Genomic DNA, 22,493 nt, shown 5'->3' on the forward strand with positions numbered 1-22,493 from the left:
GAGGCAGATATTCGCAGGTAAGGGGACGGCTGGAAAATGGGAAGCCTTCAGAAAGGAGATAATGAGAGTCCAGTGATGGTATATTCCTGTTGTTAGGGTAAAAGGAAAGGCTATTAGTTGTAAGGAATGGTGGATGACTCAAGAAATTGACGTTTTGGTTAAGAAAAAAAGGAAGCATATGTCAAGTATAGACAGCAGAGATCGAGTGAATCCTTAGAAGAGTATTAAGGCAGTAGGAGTATACTTAAGAGGGAAATCAGGAGGGCAAAAAGGGGACATGAGATATCTTTGGCAAATAGGGTTAAGGAGAATCCAAAAGGTTTTTACAAATACATTTAGGTCAAAAGGGTAACTAGGGAGAGAATAGGGCCCCTCAAAGATCAGTCACCGAGAATTCATTAGTAAATTATCATTATTTCTAATCTATAATCATCTTTGCCAACTGAATTTCTGACTGAGACCAATTTTATTTTTAAAATCTATGGCAATTGTAATGAAAAGAAAAAGTAGATTGAAATGTTGTTCTCTAGAGATCTGCTAACTGATGTTATTAACTATTAGAGCCCAAATTAAAAGGAAATATTTTGAATAATTTTAGATTATTCTTCACAAGAATATAAGATTCTTGTTATATTGTCAGTTCAAAACTTTTAAAATCCATTTGGTTCCCATATTTCTTCCTCTCAGACTTGATTTTTTTCATTTCAGAGACTTACAGACTATACATGTGACAGTAAAATCTACACCTATTATTAAAAATTCTGTTTACTGGAAAGCAACAGAAAGGGCTCCTGGGCAGATGTGTTATACAGGAATAACAAACCTCAACAGCAGAGCAACTTATAATAGATGGCTCAAGTCTTATACCGAAAGAGAGAAGGAAAGTCTTCAACCTGGTACTGTACAGTCTGAGTTTTCAAATTATTTATAATGTGCATTTTCTGAGCTGAGTACTTAGGACAAATAAGACTGTCATAACGCGTAACCACCATGACATTGTCCCCACCAAACAATCACATCATGATGAACATATCTATCAGATTACCAGCATAAGCATCACTTAACAAAGTGACATATATTGCATTACCATCATCATCATGTGTATAAGTTTAACTCCATTATTTGTATTACATTAAAAATGTTCTCATGTGATATCTCACTTGTGATACCATCACATAACACATTGCTATTATAAATAAAATAGAAGTAAATTATAAGCATTTATCATATTATCATCATGTGTATCATTTTAACACTGTCACATAAGCACTTCATACCTGAAGGTGATTTGATGGCGGGAAACGTCAGACAGTTATGTGAGATAACACTTCTGATTACAAAAAAAAGTACTTAATACCATCACACATTTCATATTGAATGCTATTGAGGATATTAATACTATCATTATAATTTACATAATCACATTATCACTGTAGATGTATTACCAACATATTTATCACATTGTCATCACAACACAATTGTTGTTGCAATTCTTGGAATTACTACTGTTCATCTGTTAATTAATTATAAAACTATATGTTTTATTTTATTTCAAACATGAATGCACCCACTCACTTTTATTATTTATTTTTAAAAACTTATGGAATGACCTCTAGACAGTCAAGACCAACCTGAAACACTGTTTTTGACTGAATGTTCAAAATATTTCTTTACAAATTCCTGCAATCCAGCATCTTACCTTCTCACCACACCAAACAGCCCTTCATAAAGTCAGAAAGCACCCTTCCCTATGATGATGATCCCCTTCACCACACCACCTCAATATTATTGTTTTTTTATACAATTGACCATTCCAGCCTCCATCAAAGTCTCCCCTCTGTAACCTGGCTCTGTGCGACTACACACATATGGTGCCAGCCATGATTTCCAGAATGAGTCCAATACATCTCAATTGCTTCCCTTCTCTTTCTTGCTTAATTATCCCTGGAATACTACATTGATCTCTGCCTGAAACTCATTTTCCCCTCGATGCCATGATACAGAGATACATTCATATTTGTTCTGTCACCTAGCCTCGCCACCTCTCCTAACCCATTGTTTGTTATGGTGTTGTCAGATTCCCTGTTCTTGAATGACTCATAACTTTATCCAGCTTATACTTTGGAAAACCAAAAATATCTTCTTCAGTCACTTCCAAAAGGTATTTTCCCCAGCACCGATTCTTTCCCCATGTGTTTAAGAGTAAGATGTACAGCATGGAAACAAACCCTTCGGTCCAACCCGTCCATGCCGACCAGATATCCCAACCCAATCTCGTCCCACCTCCCAGCACTCGGCCCATAGCCCTCCAAATCCTTCCTATTCATATACCCATCCAAATGCCTCTTAAATGTTGTAATTGTACCAGCCTCCACCACATCCTCTGGCAGCTCATTCCATACACGTACCACCCTCTACATGAAAAAGTTGCCCCTTAGGTCTCTTTTATATCTTTCCCTTCTCACCCTAAACCTATGCCCTCTAGTTCTGGACTCCCTGACCCCAGGGAAAATACTTTGCCTATTTATCCTATCCATGCCCCTCATAATTTTGTAAACCTCTATAAGGTCACCCCTCAGCCTCCGACGGTCCAGGGAAAACAGCCCCAGCCTGTTCAGCCTCTCCCTGTAGCTCAGATCCTCCAACCCTAGCAACATCCTTGTAAATCTTTTCTGAACCCTTTCAAGTTTCACAACATCTTTCTGACAGAAAGGAGACCAGAATTGCACACAATATTCTAACAGTAGCCTAACCAATGTCCTGTACAGCAACATGACCTCCCAACTCCTGTACTCAATATTCTGACCAATAAAGGAAAGCATACCAAACATCTTTTTCACTATCCTACCTACCTGCGACTCCACTTTCAAGGAGCTATGAACCTGTATTCAAAGGTCTCTTTGTTCAGCAACACTCCCTAGGACCTTACCATTAAGTCTATAAGTCCTGCTAAGATTTGCTTTCCCAAATCTGAATTAAACTCCATCTGCCACTTCTCAGCCCATTGGCCCATCTGGTCCAGATCCTGTTGTAATCTGAGGTAACCCTCTTCACTGTCCACTACACCTCCAATTTTGGTGTCATCTGCAAATTTACTAACTGTACCTCTTATGCTCACATCCAAATCATTAACTCTTGTCATTTACATAAGAGGGCCCAGCACCAATCCATGTGGCATTCCACTGGTCTCAGGCCTCCAGTCCAAAAACACAACCCTCCACCGCCACCCTCTGTCTTCGACCTTTGAGCCAGTTGAATAAAACGAATATGATAAATTATCAAATTCTCATTTGCCATAAATAAATCATCAATAATCTTCATCCCCTCTTCCAGTGGGACAAGAGCTCAACAAGTTCATTTTGTCACCGCCACAGGAAGACCACAATGCTTTGTCAACACCCTGTCCCTCAAACACTATCAATCTCGAGGCAGCTCTGCCTCTTTCTCCAACAAACACAAAACCACAAATGTATAGAGACAGAGAAAACAAGCATGAAGGGTGGACGCTAGAAAATTGTTTCCGTTAGGCGAGGAGACTAGGACCCGTGGACACAGCCTTAGAATTAGAGGGGGTCAATTCAGAACAGAAATGCGGAGACATTTCTTCAGCCAGAGAGTGGTGGGCCTGTGGAATTCATTGCCGCAGAGTGCAGTGGAGGCCGGGACGCTAAATGTCTTCAAGGCAGAGATTGATAGATTCTTGTTGTCTCGAGGAATTAAGGGCTACGGGGAGAATGCGGGTAAGTGGAGTTGAAATGCCCATCAGCCATGATTGAGTGGCGGAGTGGACTCGATGGGCCGAATGACCTTACTTCCACTCCTATGTCTTAGGGTCTTGTGGTCTTATGAATGCAAGCACACATCACAAAAATGAAAAGAAAGCCATGATGGAACTAACAATAAACTGCAGAAATGCAATGAGATAGGGAAACTAAAACAGAAACAAATAGAGAAACAAAACAACAAACATTCAAAAACCAAACCAGAAGAGAATAAAGGACAAGGATAAATTTTAATTCAGAGACCAAACTAGTCTAAGTTCTGGAGGCAAGACAATTTAGCTCATGGCAGTTGCTTACCACAGCAGTTGCTGTCCAACCAGAACAATATCAGGTGATTCAGTTTAGAGGTCAATCTGACAAATAGATTCAACTAGAAAAATCAATTAGGAGAAGAGTCATGTGATTTTTGTCTCCAGCAGGGTATCGCTTCTGTTGTCCTTCGTAACATTAGAAACTGAATGTAGATATCATGGTATTTAAAAGTCCAACAGACGTTTATTACAGGGCTGCCAATCAGGCAGCATCTGAGGAGCGACATGTCAAACATAAGACTTTCATCAGGAATGAGGCTTGTGGCCCAAGGGGGCTGAGAGATAAATAGGAAGGGGGTGGGGCTGGGAGGGGTGAAGGTAGCTGAAGATTGGGGTGACGGTGATAGGTTAGAGGTGAGGGTGGAGCGGATAGGTTAGAAAGAAAGATGGACAGGTAGGACAGTTCAAGAGGGTGGTGCCAAGTTGGAAGCTTGGATTTGAGATAAGGTGGGGAGAGGGGAAATGAGGAAACTGGTGAAATCCACATTGATCACCTGTGGTTGGAGGGTCTAAAGATGAGGTGTTCTTCCTCTCCTTCAAATTTTCCTACTTCCTCCAGACTAAAGGGGTAGCCATGGGCACTGCATGGGCCTAGCTAGGCCTGCCTCCTCATCAGGTATGTAGAACAGTCCATCATGCGCACCATTCCCCACCTTTTCCTCAATTATATAAATGACTGTATTGGAACTACCTCATGTTCCCATGAGGTTGATGAACAGTTCATCAACTTCACTAACACTTTCTACCCCGATCTCAAGTTCACCTGGACCATCTCGGACACGTCCCATCATTTACTGGACCTCTCCATTCCCATTTCCAGCGACCGACCCAACACAGACACCTACTACAAACCCACTGACTCCCACAGCCTCCTGGACTACACCTCTTCCCACCCTGCCCCCTGTAAAACCACCATCCCTTATCCCGAATTCATTCGATTCCGCAGCATCTGCTCCCAGGAGGACCAATTCCACCATAGAACATCCCAGATAGCCTCCTTCTTCCCCTCCCACGTGATTAACGATGCTCTCCAGCACATCTCCTCCACTTCATCTTTGCTCTTGAATCCCACCTCTCCAATCAAGGACAGAACCTCCCTGGTCCTCACTTTCTTCCCCACCAACCTCCAGATATATCACATCCTCTTCCGCCATTTCTGCCACCTACAAAAAGACCCCACAACCAGGGATATATTTCCCTCCCCAACCCTATCTGCGTTCTGGAGAAGCCATTCCCTCAGTGACTCCCTTGTTAGGTCCACACCACACTCCACTCCTGGTACCTTCTCCTAACACCTCAAGAAGTTCAAAACCTACGCCAACACCTCTCCTGTTACGTCCATCCAAGGGCCCAAGAATTCCTTCCACATCCAACAGAGATTTACCTGTACTTCCACACACATCATCTACTCTGTCCATTGCTTTTGATGTGATCTCTTCTACATTCGGGAGACAAGATGCCAACTTGCGGAACATTTCAGAGTACATCTCTGGGACATACGCACTAAACCCAGTGGCTGAACACTTTAACTCCACCTCCCACTCTGCCAATGGACATGCAAGTCCTGGGCTTCCTCCACCGCCATACCGTAACCACCCGATGCTTGGAGGAAGAACACCTCATCTTCCACCTTGGGACCCTCCAATCACAGGGAATCAATGTGGATTTCACCAGTTTCCTCATTTCCCCTCCCCCCACCTTATCTCAGATTCAAGCTTCCAACTCCGTACTGCTCTCTTGAACTGTCCTACCTGTCCATTTTCTTCCCATCTATGTGCTCCACTCTCATCTCCAACCTATCACCTTCACCCCCACCTTCATCTACTTATCGCATTCCCAGCTACCTTCTGCCCAGCCCCACTCTCTCCCAGTTATCTCAGGCCCCTTGGGCCACAAGGACTTTTGCTTGAAACGTCGATTCTCCTGCTCCTTGGATGCTGCCTGAGGGGCTGTGCTTTTCCAGCACCAAACTCTTCGAGACTGATCTCCAGCATCTGCAGTCCTCACTTTCTCCTAGACATATATCACAATTAACTATCTTAACCAAATTTTACACTCGCAGACATGCCAATGTCTGAACTAATATTAAGGTATTAGATTATAACTGAGGAGCATGCTTCCAGTAGTCTCTCATGCTTCAAGTGATTCAAAGTAAAATGACACATGACACTGTTATACACTCTGGCCACATGCTAAATACTGTGCTGATAATCATGAGAATGTCTCTTAAAGGTATATTAACTCTGAGGCATAAATACAAGCAGAAGAAAGCCAAGACAGCAACAATCCATGTTATTCTGACAGAGATCAGTCTGACTTGAAAATATCATTTTTCACCTACAGATACATGATCTGCCCATGCATATATACTTCAAAATTGTGGTTTGTTTGGACTCCAATATGCACACACTAATTAAGATCCTGACACCTGGGCTTATGATGTAACAAGTCCTGAATAAATATTACAGCAGAATTTATTTCATGACAGTGTTATTATATTTATTACAAATTTATTATATCAATTTAAAATCTTCTACAGTCCAGTTTCCACCTTGTAGTTTCTGTTAAAATCAGCCCAGTATAGCCAAGTAGCCACAGATTATATTTGTACGTTTTCACACTCACATTTTACAACATGAACAAAAGGTAATCTATTAGTCAAAAAAAAAGCTTTGCATTGAGGTTTATTCAAGTGACATGACCATTCTGTGTGTGCTGATACTATTAGGATCAGTAAAGTTCGCTCATGGTGCAAAAGATGGCATCTTATGGACAGTCAACCTTTCTTTGGTGGAATGGAAGCTGTGTAGCAATGCTCATTTCTATCATTAGATGGCAGCAGTGCGTCATGAAAGTTTAACAAAATTATTTCCCCCAGTGTGGAACATCTGAGTGGTCACTATGGTTGTGTTTCGCTGTGTGATAATCTATCATCCCTAGAATTTCAAACACATGAATACAGTATATTACAAGGCGAAGGATTTTATTCTAGGTGTTGTTTTTCACATGTATGACATCCCAGAGATGCATTAATACAATTTATGTCCCAGAATCCACTTCGACCATTCAGATTTGGATAACCTGCAGAAAATCAGAAAATCTGTTCATCTATATGTGATCAGATATGTACAAATCAAAAGTACAAAATCTGCTGTTTTATCCACAAACTGACCGATGTGGACACGAGCCATTAGTTGGTTCTGATGTTCACTGTTTAAAGGACAGCAGAGGGGTCATCAGAGGGACTTTTACAATTCATGCCAGAGTTTGAAAGTATGTAAGCATCTCTTTGTACAGCACAGTAATTAAATCATCCTATCACTAGAAAGATAATGCTTCATTACAACTGGTGCCCTTTACTCATTCTAATCCCAGAACACAGAAAATCTCGTTTAAGCATGGTTTAAAATTCTATCATGCCCAGACGACATTTGCTGATGACGCCATTTCCAACAACTTTTTCCTGCAACTCGGGTAAATGACTAGATGCACATTCTACAGTCCATTCACCTGGCTCTGTCTAATGGATCAGTGAGATCTCTGAAAAACAGAGGAACGATCTGGACCTGCTATGCTGGGATCTGTACACAGGAGATCTTCCAGCTTTACAAAGTATTCACAATCATTTTGTTCAATTTCACTATTCATGTCAAAACTTATAGAATGAACAAGTGGTAATAGCTGGCTAAACAAAGGAATGCCTGTACTTTTCACTTAGTCCCTAATGTGCATAATGCAATAAGGCATCTACCTTCACTGATTGGGTCCCTTTTTTCCTCCAATCATAATAGTTACCAAAGCAGCATATGTCTCATTCATGTTCACATTACACTTCTCAGCTTAAATAGCTAATTGTACTTCATTGAACCAGGTGAATGTGTCAATGAAATAAATTTTATGTTCATTCCATGTGACTCAAGTGGCAATACATCAATACATCCGAGAATGTACTCCAGACCCTGACAGGGCTAAGTTTGGCTAGCTCATTAGATGGGTGGTTTCTTGTGTAGAGGTTTGGGAGAGGAGACTAACCAAGAGAAAAGGATATGGCAGCATTGTAGGAAAGCCATTTAAGTACTGTCACCCAGAGTGGGACACAAAGGGGCAGAGTGTACAAATATACATAAAACAATCAGCAAGTAAACTCATGCAAATTAATGGCAAATTATTTGGAACAAAACAAATGAAGTAAATGGGTGTGAACTCATTAGCATTACAAAGACAAGATTACAAGGAAATTAAAGCCAATAACTAAATATTGTGGTATTTCAAAAAGGTTGAGCAGGAGGAAAGTGAGGTGAGGCACCTTTGTTAGTGTGAGATGGAAGAAGTACAACAAGTAAAATGTTTTGGATTGGAAGATATTGAATCTGTATGGATAGTGGTCAGAAATAAGGGGAAGAAGACACTGATTGGAGTATTCTACAGGGGCTTTCTAACAGTAGCTACACTGTAAACGTCAGGAGATAATATGGGCATGTTAAAAAGAAAAGGCAGCATATTAATGATAAGTGACTTTCATCTTCATGTAGATTGGGAAAATCAAATTGACAGAGGTTGCCATATGACATCCCAGTAAAATCAGGAATCAACCTATTTGGGATCTGGTAATGTAAAATGAAGCAAGTTTAATAAATAATCACATGGTAAATGATGCCCTGGAAAACAGTAGCTATAACATGGTAGAATTTAGCATTCAGTTTGAGAGGGAGAAATGTGGATTCATCAACAACTGTGTTAAGTTTAAATAATGATATTTTTAAAAAGAATGACAACAGAGTTGGCTGGAGTGGATTGGGAAAGGAGTTTAGCAAAAAAGATGGTTCAGGAATAGTGGCAAATGTTTAAGAAAACAGTTATAACTCACAGCAACATAAAACTTTAATTAAGCCACACTGGAACACTATGTGCAGTCCTGTTACCGAACTATAGGAAGGATGTGATTGCACTGGAGGGGGTGCAGAGGAGATTCATCAGGATGTTGACTGAGATGGAGCAGTTTAGTTATGAGAAAAGGCTGGATATGCACAGAGAATCCTGACAGGGAACTTCATTGAGGTATATAAAATTATGAAGGGCATGGATGGGGTGGTTAGAAAACAGCTGTTCTTATTTCAAGGATTAGTAAGGGGGGGGGGGAGCATAATTTTAAGACAAAAGGCCAGAGATTTAGAGGGAACTTAAGTGTAGAAAAATGCACCCAGAGACTGATGGAAATCTGGAATGCACTGCCTGGGAGATAAATTAAGATAGAAAACCTCAAAACCTTAAGTATTTGGATAGGTTGAAGAGCCTCTTCTGTACTGTGATTCTATGATAAATCCCAGTGAGAAAGAAGGATTCTAGGAAGGAGATTAACTAAACCAAATAAGTTAAAGATGGGGTCAACCTGAAAAAAAACTTTGTGGAAAGCAAGAGCATAACTTAACTGAGTTTTTTTTGAACAAGTAATGAAGACGATTGACAAAGATGGAAGTGATCTATATGGACTTCATTAAGGCATTCAACAAGGTTCCACAAGGTTAGATCACATGGAATATAGGGAGAACCAGCCATTTGGATACAGAACTGGCTCGAAGATAGAAGACAGAGGGTGGTAGTGGAGGGTTGTTTTTCAGACTGTGGGCCAGTGACCAGTGGAGTGCCACAAGGATCAATGGTGGTCCACTGCTTTTCATCATTTATGTAAATGATTTGAATATGAAAATAGGAGGTGTGGTTAGTAAGTTTGCAGATGACGCCAAAATTGGTGGTGCAGTGAACAGCCAGGAAGGTTACCTCAGGGTACAATGGAATCTTGATCAGATGGGCCAATGCACCAATGAGTGGCAGATGGAGTTTAATTTATATAAATGTGAGGTGCATTTTGGAAAGGCAAACCAGGGCAGGACTTATACACTTAATGGTAAAGTCCTGGGGAGTGTTGCTCAACAAAGAGACCTTAGAGTATAGGTTCATAGTTTCTTGAAAGTAGAGTTGCAGATAGACAAGATAGTGAAGGCAGTGTTTGGTATGCTTGCCTTTATTGGTCCGAGCATTGAGTATAGGAGTTGGGAGGTGAGGTTGCAGCTGTACAGGACATTGGTTAGACAACTTTTGGAATACTACATTCAATTCTGGTCCTTCTGCAATAGGAAGGACATCGTAAAACTGGAAAGAGTTCAGAAAACATTTACAAGGATGTTGCCAGGGTTGGAGGATTTGAGCTATAGGGAGAGGCTGAATAGGCTGGTGCTATTTTCCCTAAACTCAGAGGCTGAGAGGTGACCTTATAGAAGTTTATAAAATCATGAGGGCCATAGATACGTCTTTTAGAAAAGAGGTAGTGGAGTCCAAAACTAAAGGGCCTAGGTTTAATTTAAGAAGAAAAAGATTTAAAAGGGACCTAAGGGCAAATTGTTCATGCAGAGGGTGGTGCATGTATGGAATGAGCTGCCAGAGGAAGTGGAATAGGCTGGTGCAATTACAACATTTAAAAGTCACCTGGATGGATATATGAATAGGAAGGGTTTAGAGGAATATGGGCCAAGTGCTGGCAAATGGGACTAGATTAATTCAAAATATCTGGTTGGCATGGACGAATTAAAATAATGGGTCTGTTTCAGTGCTTTACAGCTCCATGACTCTTATAGACAATAGGTGCAGGAGCAGGCCATTCTGCCCTTCGAGCCTGCACCACCATTCAATATGATCATGGCTGATCATCCTTAATCAGTATCCTGTTCCTGCCTTATCTCCATAACCCTTGATTCCACTATCCTTGAGAGCTCTCTCCAACTCTTTCTTAAATGAATCCAGAGACTGGGTCTCCACTGTCCTCTGGGGCAGAGCATTCCACACAGCCACCACTCTCTGAGTGAAGAAGTTTCTCCTCATCTCTGTCCTAAATGGTCTACCCCGTATTTTTAAGCTGTGTTCTCTGGTTCGGCACACCCATCAGTGGAAACATGTTTCCTGCTTCCAGAGTATCCAATCCTTTAATAATCATATACGTCTCAATCAGATCCCCTCTCAGTCTTCTAAACTCAAGGGTATACAAGTCCAGTCGCTCCAGTCTTTCAGCGTAAGGTAGTCCCGCCATTCCAGGATTTGACCTCGTGAACCTACGCTGCACTCCCTCAATGGCCAGAATGTCTTTCCTCAAATTTGGAGACCAGAACTGCACACAATACTCCAGGTGTGGATGCACCAGGGCCCTGTACAGCTGCAGAAGAACCTCTTTGCTTCTATACTCAATCCCTTTTGTTATGAAGGCCAGAGTGCTATTAGCCTTCTTCACTACCTGCTGCACCTGCATGCTTACCTTCATTGACTGGTGTACAGGAACACCCAGATCTCTTTGTACTGCCCCTTTACCCAAATTGATTTCATTTAGGTAGTAATCTGCCTTCCTGTTCTTGCCACCAAAGTGGATAACCATACATTTATCCACATTAAACTGCATCTGCCACGCATCTGAACACTCACCTAACATCCTCCTCACATCCACCCAGCTTAGTATCATCAGCAAATTTGCTAATGTTATTACTAATACCATCTTCTACATCATTAATATATATTGTATTATATTTAGGAAGGTTTTTAAATCCAACAAATCGTGACTGTTACGAAGTTGGAACAGTGTATGTTCATTTTAAGATAGAAAATGCATTCTGAATTTTAAAGTAAATTTAAAGTACCGCCACAGCTGCCAAATCAGAACAGTTAAGAGGCAGACTGTTCCAAAATAGATACATGAAGACAGATTTTTAATCAAGGGAGCTAAGGAAAAGGCAGGAAGATATAGTTGAGAATTATCAGATTAGCCACTATTTCACTGAATGGCTGAGCAGACTTAATGGGCTGAATGGCCAACCTTTGTATTATAGTCTGACTTAACTAGTTGTCTGCATCTTCAATACTAAAGTAAGAGTTGGACAGCCATTGGCCCAAGTTTAACACTGTGAAAGTGAAGTTATAATCTCATCTGTTGTCAGCCAGTCATATCAAAAATAAAATAAAACAGACCATTATTGTAGTTTTACCTAGATTTAATTTTAAAGTGATATGTGCAATGACACATTTGGAAGTTTAACTTTTATCACTCTATATTTACCAATACAGAAAAAGGATAGAGTGTGAGATGAAAACAATAAGTACCTTGTTCAACACGGGTCAGTTTCTTCACAAAAATAGATGCCTGAGCAAATATGTAATTTTTCATTCGAGAGTGTTAGACTGCTGCACAGAACAGCATAATGTAAAGTCCAGGTTACATTGATATAATATGAAACAAAAACTGAAGGATCTGCGGATGCTGGAAATCAGAAACAAAAACAAAAATAAACCCAGCGGGTCTGGCAGCATCTGTGGAGAGAAATCAGAATTAACATTTCAGGTCCAGTCACCCTTCTTCAGGTATCTTTCCATTCTGAGTAAGGGACACTGAACCTAGTTTTTCCAGTAATTTCTGGTTTTTTAAAAAACACTGATATAATGATGAGCTTAAGGCTACTTAGGTGGAGTTTTCACCATTCATAGAAATACTGAAAATAGCAGCAGTTTTATGATCATGGCTGATCCTCCAACTGAGGGGCCTATTTTCTCCCAGATCGTTTGATCCCTTTAACCCCAAGAACAATATCTAACCCCTTCCTGAAAACATTCAATATTTTGGTCTCAATCACTTTCAGTGGCAGAAAGTCCCACAGGCTTTCCACACTTGAGTAAAGAAATTTGTCCTAATCTCCGTCCTAAATGGCCTTAAACTGTGATCCCCTGCTAGATTGCCCATGTTTACTTTGTCTATTTCTGTTAGAATTGAATAAGTTTCTTTGAGACCCATCTCATTGTTTTAAACTCCAGTGAATATAGTCCTCCAAATTCAGATCATCTTCATACATCAGTCCTGCCATCCTAGGAATCAGTCTGATAAACCTTTCTTGCACACTTTCCACAGCCAAAACATTCCTCCTTAGATAAGGAGACAAAAATGCAGCATTCTATGCCAAAACATCTGTAGAAAATCTAATAAATGTTCAAATATTACTAAAGAGGTTCTGATGAGTTAACTGAAGACTGGTAGTAGTGATAGTACTTATGCAAGTGTCCATAGGCTGAACAGTCCTCTCTGATGAGGATAATGTAACATAAAAGCAGAAGTATTTTAGAGTAGCATATCAAAGGTTAAGCTGTGAATTACAAAACACCTCTTCAATTACTTTGTGGTATCAGGTGTTGATACTTGACTTCCAATTTAGACTCTAAAATAACATGAATGATAGGTAATTAAGAAAAGCTGGCATACAGTGATTAGGATTGTAGTAGGAAAGAACTGAACCAAACTTTTTAAACAATGTCACAATCCCACCCAATATCTACTTCCTGAGGCAACTGTATCATAACAAATCATTTCTGTGACTATTTTTTTTGCAATTGAGATAATATAATGGCAGAAAGAAAAAAAAACGACAAGAAAGGAGTCTCAGATCTTTGTAACTTTCTGGAAATTAATTACTTTATACCGATGTTCACTTTTCAAGGATTAGACTGTGTATTAATACAGAACTCCTGGCTAGAAGGATCTGTTGCCATGCTGTATGATTCTATCTGAACATAGTTTAAATAAATAAATATTTCTGGTAGTTTACTGTCTTCAACAAAAGCATTGTGCGGGAAAAAGATAACATGTTGAATGTTCAGTTAAGTAAATATGACATGACTACTTACACTGATCTTGGTTTAATAGGCTATGCTGTTCAGATGAGAGAAACCTGCTGCTGTGACTCTACACTGCCAATGCAGTATCCATCCAGGTGGAGAGATATTCCTATACCTAGGTAAAGGTTTTGGTAAGTATATAGTAAGAATTAAACTGCATTGCATTATACTTTTGAATGTTCTTAATACTACAGTGTTTAGGGTTTCTCTAAACATTGATCAATTTTTAATGGAGTATGCATCCTCCTCCTAAACTCAAAGAAAAACTTAATGTGTTGCTTACATTGTTCTATCTTTGAGAACTCAAACTCTTTAATTCCCTGTGTTTCTTTCCTTCTCCAATCTTCAGCCTTTAAGAACACAAATGTATCAGAGAAAACTATGCAAAGCACAAATTCAGCTTCGGAAGGATGTTGTGAAACTTGAAACAGTTCAGAAAAGATTTACAAAGATGTTGCCAGGGTTAGAAAATTTGAGCTATAAGGAGAGGTTGAATAGACTAAGGCCGTTTTCCCTGGAGCCTCAGAGGCTGAGGGGTGACCTTATAGAGGTTTATGAAATCATGAGGGACGTGGATAGGGTAAATAGACAAGGTCTTTTCCCTGGAGTGGGGAAGTCCAGACCTAGAGGGCATAGGTTAAGGTGAGAGGGGAAAGATATAAAGGAGACCTAAGGGGCAACATTTTCATGAAGAGAGTGGTGCATGTGTGGAATAAGCTGACAGAGGAAGTGGTGGAGGCTGTTACAATTGCAACATATTAAAGGCATCTGGATGGTATATGAATAGGAAGGGTTTGGAGGGATATCGGCTGGGTGCTGGTAAGTGAGACTAGATTGGGTTGGGATAGCTGGTCAACATGGACGAGTTGGACCGAAGGGTCTGTTTCCATGCTGTACGTCTCTATGACTCTGTGACCCTAATTGGTAATAGAACCAGAAGGGGGGATCTGTTTTTATGGAGCTAGTTGGGGTGAAAGAATTGGTGGAAGCAGATTCAGTTGTGACTTTCCAAGTAATTGGATTTGTACTTGAAAAGGAAAATTTTGTAGAGCTATGGGGAAAGAGAGGAGTGGTGATGCCCTTTGTATATTAATTTGTTGTCAATTATATTCAAGTGATGGGTATTATTAGGGGGTCACTTGGGCTGATGTAGAAGCAAACAGAAATTCTGAACATCAAAGTTCTAAGTGAGCTAAGGTCAAACTCCTGTATCCTATCACTCACACCTGGCTATCCAATGTGTTAAGAAGTAGCACTAATTGTGTCGCTCTTCCTGGTGCGCATTGAGTGGAATGGCATTCTTTTGTGCTGCAGAGTCTCAGATTTGCAGCTGCCTGATTAATCTTGTCTTTCCTTTAATACCGCTTTGGAGCTTGGTGATAATGTAAACTCTGGCCTTTCACTTTTGTTTGCCAATTAAAATAAAACAAAGTTAATGCACCAAGTCACTATGTGCTTTTGTAAATTACATTTAAAACTCATTCTGTTTTGGGTGTGCTGGAAGAGCACAGCAGTTCAGGCAGCATCCGAGGACATTTAAAACTCAGTCTCACTCCTAACATTCAGCCTGTGTTCATCCCATCAGAAGATCATTGGAGAAGTATATCTGAGAATTGCAAAAAGAATTCACTGCTGCTCTGACTCAGATTCAGGCTGATGGAGTGGTGCAGGGTCAACTGTCGTTAGAAAACAATGTAACTGAAAGCAATTTATGTTAACACTCTCAATCTATTCTTCCTAGGTGTATTCGGCCTCCAGTAGATAAAAACAAGCATTTCATCCAAAAGTATTTCATCCTAATTTTAATTTCTCTTTTTTTTTCCAGCTGCTCTTCATCCCAAACTTTCCAGGAAATGAAACGTACATACTTCACAAACTATAATTTGTGCACCTACACAATCCTTATTGTCCTTGATGTATTTAGCTAATGGTTAGTACTATTGTTGGAATCTTGTTTAAAACCTATATTTTGAAGATTTTTCCCCAGATCGTACTTTTATGAAAAAGGGTTTCAATATATGACATTACCAATTATTTTGCATGATATGAATCATGTTGAGAGAGGGGAATAGGGTGGATGGTAAAACAGAAGTTGAAAAATGTCGGATAGGTCAGGTAACTTAAGCCTTGACTTGCATCCACTCCACTGTGAATGCAAGCTCTGGTATTTCTGAGTGAACTGATCAAAATATTAATATCTCAGAACATTGCAGTTCCCATGTTGTGCCTACTGGATCTTGAAGTCTCACTAACCTGATTATGAATGTATTCATCAACATTACTTGGTTTCTGTCAATGATTTGTCGTGGTTTCCACGCTGTGCTTCTCTGTTATGAATTTATACTGTCAGAAATAAAAACCCAATAACACATCTTTGTTTATTCTACTAATATAATTAATGTAGAGAATAAAAACAGAAAATACTGGAGTAATTCAATGTGTCTGGCAGCATCTGTGGGAAGAGAAACAGAGTCAATGTTCCAAGTCCAATATGATGCTTCTTCAGAACTGAAAGGAGCTGTAAAATTGTGGATTTTGTGCTGATGACAAGAGGGTGAGGGGGAATAGTAGAACAGACTGCAAGGGTGCCTAGAGGAAAGGACAAACAGTGTGCTAGTGAATGTAAAGAAAAGATAGTGATGTTAAACACATGATAGGAGTGAAAAGCAGAAAATGGGTCTAATTTGCTGAGAGCAAGGCCAAATAGACACAAACAAGATGATGCCTGCGGAAGGTGGGATGATGAACTTTTCTCAAAACTGAAGACAGATGTTGAAGCTGTTGAAGTCAGTTTTGGGTTCTCAAGGCTGTAAAGTGTCTAAGCAGAAAATGAGGCATGGGTTCCACCAGCATACATTGATCTTTGTTGGAACACTGCAGCAAGCCCAGGATGGAAACGTTCACATGGGAGCAAGTTGAATTGGCAAACAACTGGAAGGTTGAAATCATTCTTACAGACAGAGTAGAAGTGTTAACGTAGGGATTTCTGTTGCTCACTCTTTCAAGATGCATTTCAATTAAGTTCTTTAGGAACATTTATATAATTTTTTTGTTTAAATATGCATGCCCAAAACACTCTCCTCATTCCTGAAGAAGGCTCATCCCCAAAACGTTGATTCATCACCTCACCTTAACCTCCTTCCACCTATCGCATTTCCAATGCCCCTCCCCCAAGTCCCTCCTCCCTACCTTTTATCTTAGCCTGCTTGGCACACTCTCCTCATTCCTGAAGAAGGGCTCACACCCGAAATGTCGATTCTCCTGCTCTTTGGATGCTGCCTGACCTGCTGCGCCTTTCCAGCAACACATTTTCAGCCAAAATTATTGCCCATCCACTTCACAATGTGTCCACAGTGTATGAACTGTATCAATTGTTTACATGGTCGGCTGGCTCTTGGCCAATAATGAACTCGTGCTGCAACCCCACCAGAGACAATACAACTCAATAAGAGGTGGTATGGAAATATAATGTGATGTGGTCACTTGAAGGTAAATTATTCCTTTTGTATGAAACTGTTGGTAGCAATAGAATGGCTAATAATATTTTGTAATGAATATTTGCAAAGGTTACCAAAAATAGAAAGTAAAATACAAATTAAGGTACCAAACCAAACATTATTCTGCTTCCTAATTCAAATGGACTTGTATTTTGGCATCAACAAGTCAGAAATATTATCTGTGCACCCAAAAGGAAGGTCATTTTGTGGAAATAGTGGTAGATGTTCTGGATATAAGTTTGTTCACTGAGCTGGAAGATTTGTTTTCAGACGTTTTGTCATCATGTGAGTAACATCATCAGTGAGCCTCCAGTGAAGCACTGGTAGTATGACCCACTTTTTATTTATGTGTTTAGATTTCCTTGGGATGGTGATGTCATTTCCTGTGGTGACATCATTTCCTGTTCTTTTTCTCAGGGGGTGGTAATTGGGATCAGAGTCAGTGTGTTTGTTAATAAAGTTCTAGTTGGAATGCATGCTTCTAGGAATTTTCATGTGTCTCTCTGTTTGGCCTGTCCTAGGATGGATATGTTGTCCAAGTCAAAGTGGTGTCCTTCCACATCTGTATGTAAAGATACTAGTGAGAGTGGGTCATGTATTTTTGTGGCTAGTTGGTGTTCACATATCCTGGTGACTAGTTTTTGCCTGTTTGTCCAATGTAGTGTTTGTTACAGTTCTTGCAAGGTATTTTGTAAATGACATTAGTTTTGCTTGTTGTCTGTATAGGGTCTCTCAAGTTCATTAGCTGCTGTTTTAGTGTGTTGGTGGGTTTGTGGGCTACCATGATGCCAAGAGGCCTGTGTAGTCTGGCAGTCATTTCCAAGATGTTTTTAATATAGGGGAGAGTGGCTAGGTTTTCTGAATGCGTTTTGTCTGCTTGTTTGAGTTTGTTGCTGAGAAATTGGCAGACTGTGTTCATTTGGTACCTATTCTTTTTGAATACACTGTGTAGGTGATTTTCCTCTGCTCTTTGGAGTTCCTCTGTGCTACAGTGTGTGGTGGCTTGTTGAAATAATGTTCTAATGCAGCTTCGTTTATGGATGTTGGGATGATTGCTTCTTTAATTCAATATTTGGTCTATATATGTTGTTTTCCTGTAGACGCTGGTTTGAAGTTCTCCGTTGGCTGTTCACTTTACTGCGACATCTGGGAATGGCAGTTTGTTGTTGTTTTCATCCTCTTTAGTGAATTTTATGCTAGTAAGGGTAAAGTCAATGGTCTTGAAGGTTTCTTCTAATTTGTTTTGTTTAGTGATGACAAAGGTCATCCAACTAGCAGACCCAAAGTTTGGGTTGGATGGTTGGCAGAGCTGTTTGTTTGAGTCTCTGCATTACTGCCTCCACTAAGAACCCTGATATCGAAGATCCCATGGGTGTTCCATTGGTTTGTTTGCAGGATTTGTTGTTGAAGGTGAAGTGGGTGGTAAGGAAAACTGAATCACAGCCCTTCTTAAAAGCCTTCAGAAATCTGGAGAAATAAATGAGACCGATTTTCATAAAATGAAACCAGATGGATCTAACACACCACACTTCTATGGATTACCCAAAATTCACAAACCAGGAGCAATCTCCCCCCCCAACCTCAGAACTTTACCTTCGCTACCCACAACACCAACTTACAGATTAGCCGAGGAGCTACACCAAAGACTAAAATGCTTAGAAGACTCACACCACTCCATCCACACTACCCAAGAATTCCTGAAGACCAAAGACACCAAGATAGACGAGGATGAAATAATGGTTTCCTTTGACATAACAGCCCTGTTCACTTTCATCAACGTCAACCTGGCCAAGGAAACACTGACTACACAATTAGAAGAACCAAAGACTCATACACCAAACACCATCAACTAAATCGGCAAGGACAATATCATCAAGTTAGTGGACCTATGCCTTATCACCCACTTCACCTTCAACAACAAAACCTACAGACAAATCAATGGAAGACCCATGGGATCTCCAATATCAGGGTTCTTAGCAAAGGCAGTAATGCAGGGACTCAAACAACCAGCTTTGCCAACCATCCAACCCAAATTTTGGGTCTGCTACTTGGATGACCTTTGTCATCACTAAATAAAACAAATTAGAGGAAACCTTCAAGACGATCAACAATACCCTTACTGGCATAAAATTTACTAACGAGGATGAAAACAACAACAAACTACCATTCCTAAATGTAACAGTAGAGCAAACAGCCAATGGAGAACTTCAAACCAGTGTTTACACAAAAATAACACATACAGACCAGATATTGAACTACAGAAGCAATCATCCCAACCCCCACAAATGAAGCTGTATGAGAACATCATTTCAATGAGCCATCACACACTGCAGCACAGTGGAACTACTCAGAGCAGAGGAAAATCACCTACACAGTGTATTCAAAAAGAATAGCTATGAAATGAACACAGTCCACCGATTTCTCAGCAAAAAACACAAACAAACAGGCAAACGCATCCAGAAAACCTAGCCACTCTCCCCTACATCAAAGACATCTCAGAAATGACTGCCAGACTACTCAGACCCCTTGGCATCATGGTATCCCATAAACCCACCAACACACTAAAGCAGGGTTAATGAACTTGAAAGACCCTATACAGACAAAAGCAAAACTAATGTCATTTACAAAATACCTTGCAAGAACTGTAACACTACATTGGACAAAAAGGCAGAAAACTAGCCACCAGGATACATGAACACCAACTTGCCACAAAAGGATATGACCCACACTCACTAGTATCTTTACATACAGATTAAGAAGGACACCACTTTGACTGGGACAACTCATCCATCCCAGGCCAAGCCAAACAGAGACACGCGCAAGAATTCCTCGAAGCATGGCATTCAACAAACACATCAACTTGGATCCCATTTATCACTCCCTGAGAAAAAGAACAGGAAATGACATCTCCAACCCAAGGAAACCTAAACACGAATAAAAAGCGGGCCATACCATCAGCGCTTCACCGGAGGCTCACCGATGGTATTACCTAGTCTGAAAACAAACCTTCCAGCTCAGTGACCAAACTTACATCCAGAACCTCAACCTGAGCTATAAATCTTTTCAAAACTTGCTAGTGGTAGATGTTTTAAAGAAATGAATTGGAGGAAATTACTGAACTCTCAACACTGGTCAAATATGATGAATCAGTTCAGCTCATAAAATACATTGTTCTCAAGATTGGTGGGCACCTATATATTTAAGAGCGATCTCAGTGCTGCAAAATACCATGAATATCATGCTGTTTTAAAAATAGCAAAAGCAACAGCACACAGAACAGGAACTGAATTCTGCATAACCACCAGCAGATCCTCTGGATTCAAAAAATGGCCTTCAGTGCACTGAACTGCTCAAAAAGCTTGAAAAAAAGTTGGACAATAGTCGTGTGGACTGTCTCAAAAGTCATTGTTTTACAAGACTCAGAAAAGGATGTGGATCTGGCAAATGAGGTAAATATGTTAAAAAATCACAACACCAGGTTATAGTCCAACAGGTTTAATTGGAAGCACACTAGCTTTCGGAGCGACGCTCCTTGCACAATCACCTGATGAAGGAGCGTCGCTCCGAAAGCTCGTGGGCTTCCAATTAAACCTGTTGGACTATAACCTGGTGTTGTGTGATTTTTAACTTTGTACACCCTGGTCCAACACTGGCATCTCCAAATCATGAGGTAAATATGGAAAGCAAACAACTTACATTGGGGCAATTATGGCTGTATTGCAACTCATTGCTGTGATTTGGGAGATCTACAATTGAAAACAAAAGGATAGCACGGAAAATAAAGCCATCACTTGGAAATAGGAAAAAATTCAGAAGCTGAATGCTGATAAGGTATTGAAGTTGATGTATAGGTTGATTTTATATAGTATCGAAAATGCCTTGAAGTAACCAATGGGAAAAAATATGCATCCTTAATAGTCACCCATATTCCATTATTAAGTTAATTCTAATTAACCTTTAAAATGAAATGAGCCTGAAACTGTGGCAAAGAAGGGAAGGCGGCAGAATCGAAAAGTACGCGTGGTAGGGGATTCAATAGTTAGGGGAATCAACAGGAGATTTTGTGGTCAGGATCGGGATTCCTGGAAGATATGTTGCCTCCCTGGTGCCAGGGTCCAGGATGTCTCCAATCGGGTGTATAAGGTTCTAAAAGGGGAGGGCGAACAGCCAGAAATCATGTTACATATTGGCACTAATGATATAGCCAGAAAAAGGATTGAGGGTATAAAAAGTGATTTCAGGGAGTTAGGGTGGAAGCTGCAAAGCAGGACGAACAGGTAGTGTTCTCTAGTTTACTACGAGATAGCGAGGCGAGGAACAGGGAGTGGGCGTAGTTTAACACGTGGCTGCGCAGCTGGTGTAGGAGGGAGGGTTTCAGATATGTAGATAATTGGGATGCCTTCTGGGGAAGGTGGGACCTGTACAAGAAGGACAGGTTGCATCTGAACTGGAAGGGGACCAATGTTCTGGGTGGAAGGTTTGTTCGAGTAGTTCGAGGGGGTTTAAACTAGTATGGCAGGGGGGTGGGAACCTGAGCTGTATACCGGAGGTGAGAGTTGATGCAGATGAGGCAATAGCAAGAGGTAGACCAGCTAGTGGGAAGGATTTTCCTGGGAAGGAACCAAGGGATCAGTTAAAGTGTGTTTGCTTTAACGCAAGGAGTATCAGGAATAAAAGTGATGAACTTAAAGCATGGATCAGTACCTGGTGCTATGATGTTGTGGCCATAACAGAGACATGGATTTCTCAGGGGCAGGAATGGTTGCTGGATGTTCCAGGGTTTAGAACATTTAAAAAGAATGGGGGGGGGGGGAGTAAAGAGGAGGGGGTGTAGCACTACTAATCAGAGAGGGTATCACAGCTACAGAAGCTTCCATTGTATAGGAAGAACTGCCTACCGAGTCAGTATGGGTGGAAATTAGGAACAGCATGGGAGCAGTCACCTCATTAGGGGTTTACTACTGGCCCCCCAATAGCAACAGGGAGATTGAAGAAAGCATAGGTCGGCAGATTTTGGAAAAGTGTGGACGTAGTCGGGTTGTTGTAATGGGTGACTTTAACTTTCCCAATATTGATTGGAACCTCCGTTGAGCAGAAGATTTGAATGGAGCTGTTTTTGTAAGGTGTGTTCAGGAGGGTTTCCTAACTCAGTACGTTGACAGACCGACAGGGGGAGAGGCCATTCTAGACTTGGTGCTCAGAAA

General features: G+C 40.6%; 1 long non-coding RNA gene across 1 annotated transcript; it reads left to right on the top strand.

Moving 5' to 3' along the window:
• Positions 1 to 811: 811 nt before the first annotated feature.
• On the top strand, positions 812 to 15,704 carry LOC132828812 (uncharacterized). The gene is made up of 3 exons (XR_009646155.1): positions 812 to 896; positions 13,821 to 13,923; positions 15,618 to 15,704. It is a non-coding gene; the product is annotated as an uncharacterized LOC132828812 (long non-coding RNA).
• Positions 15,705 to 22,493: the final 6,789 nt, after the last annotated feature.

The sequence above is a fragment of the Hemiscyllium ocellatum genome, chromosome 28 (genome assembly GCF_020745735.1).
Source record: "Hemiscyllium ocellatum isolate sHemOce1 chromosome 28, sHemOce1.pat.X.cur, whole genome shotgun sequence".
NCBI lineage: Eukaryota > Metazoa > Chordata > Chondrichthyes > Orectolobiformes > Hemiscylliidae > Hemiscyllium > Hemiscyllium ocellatum.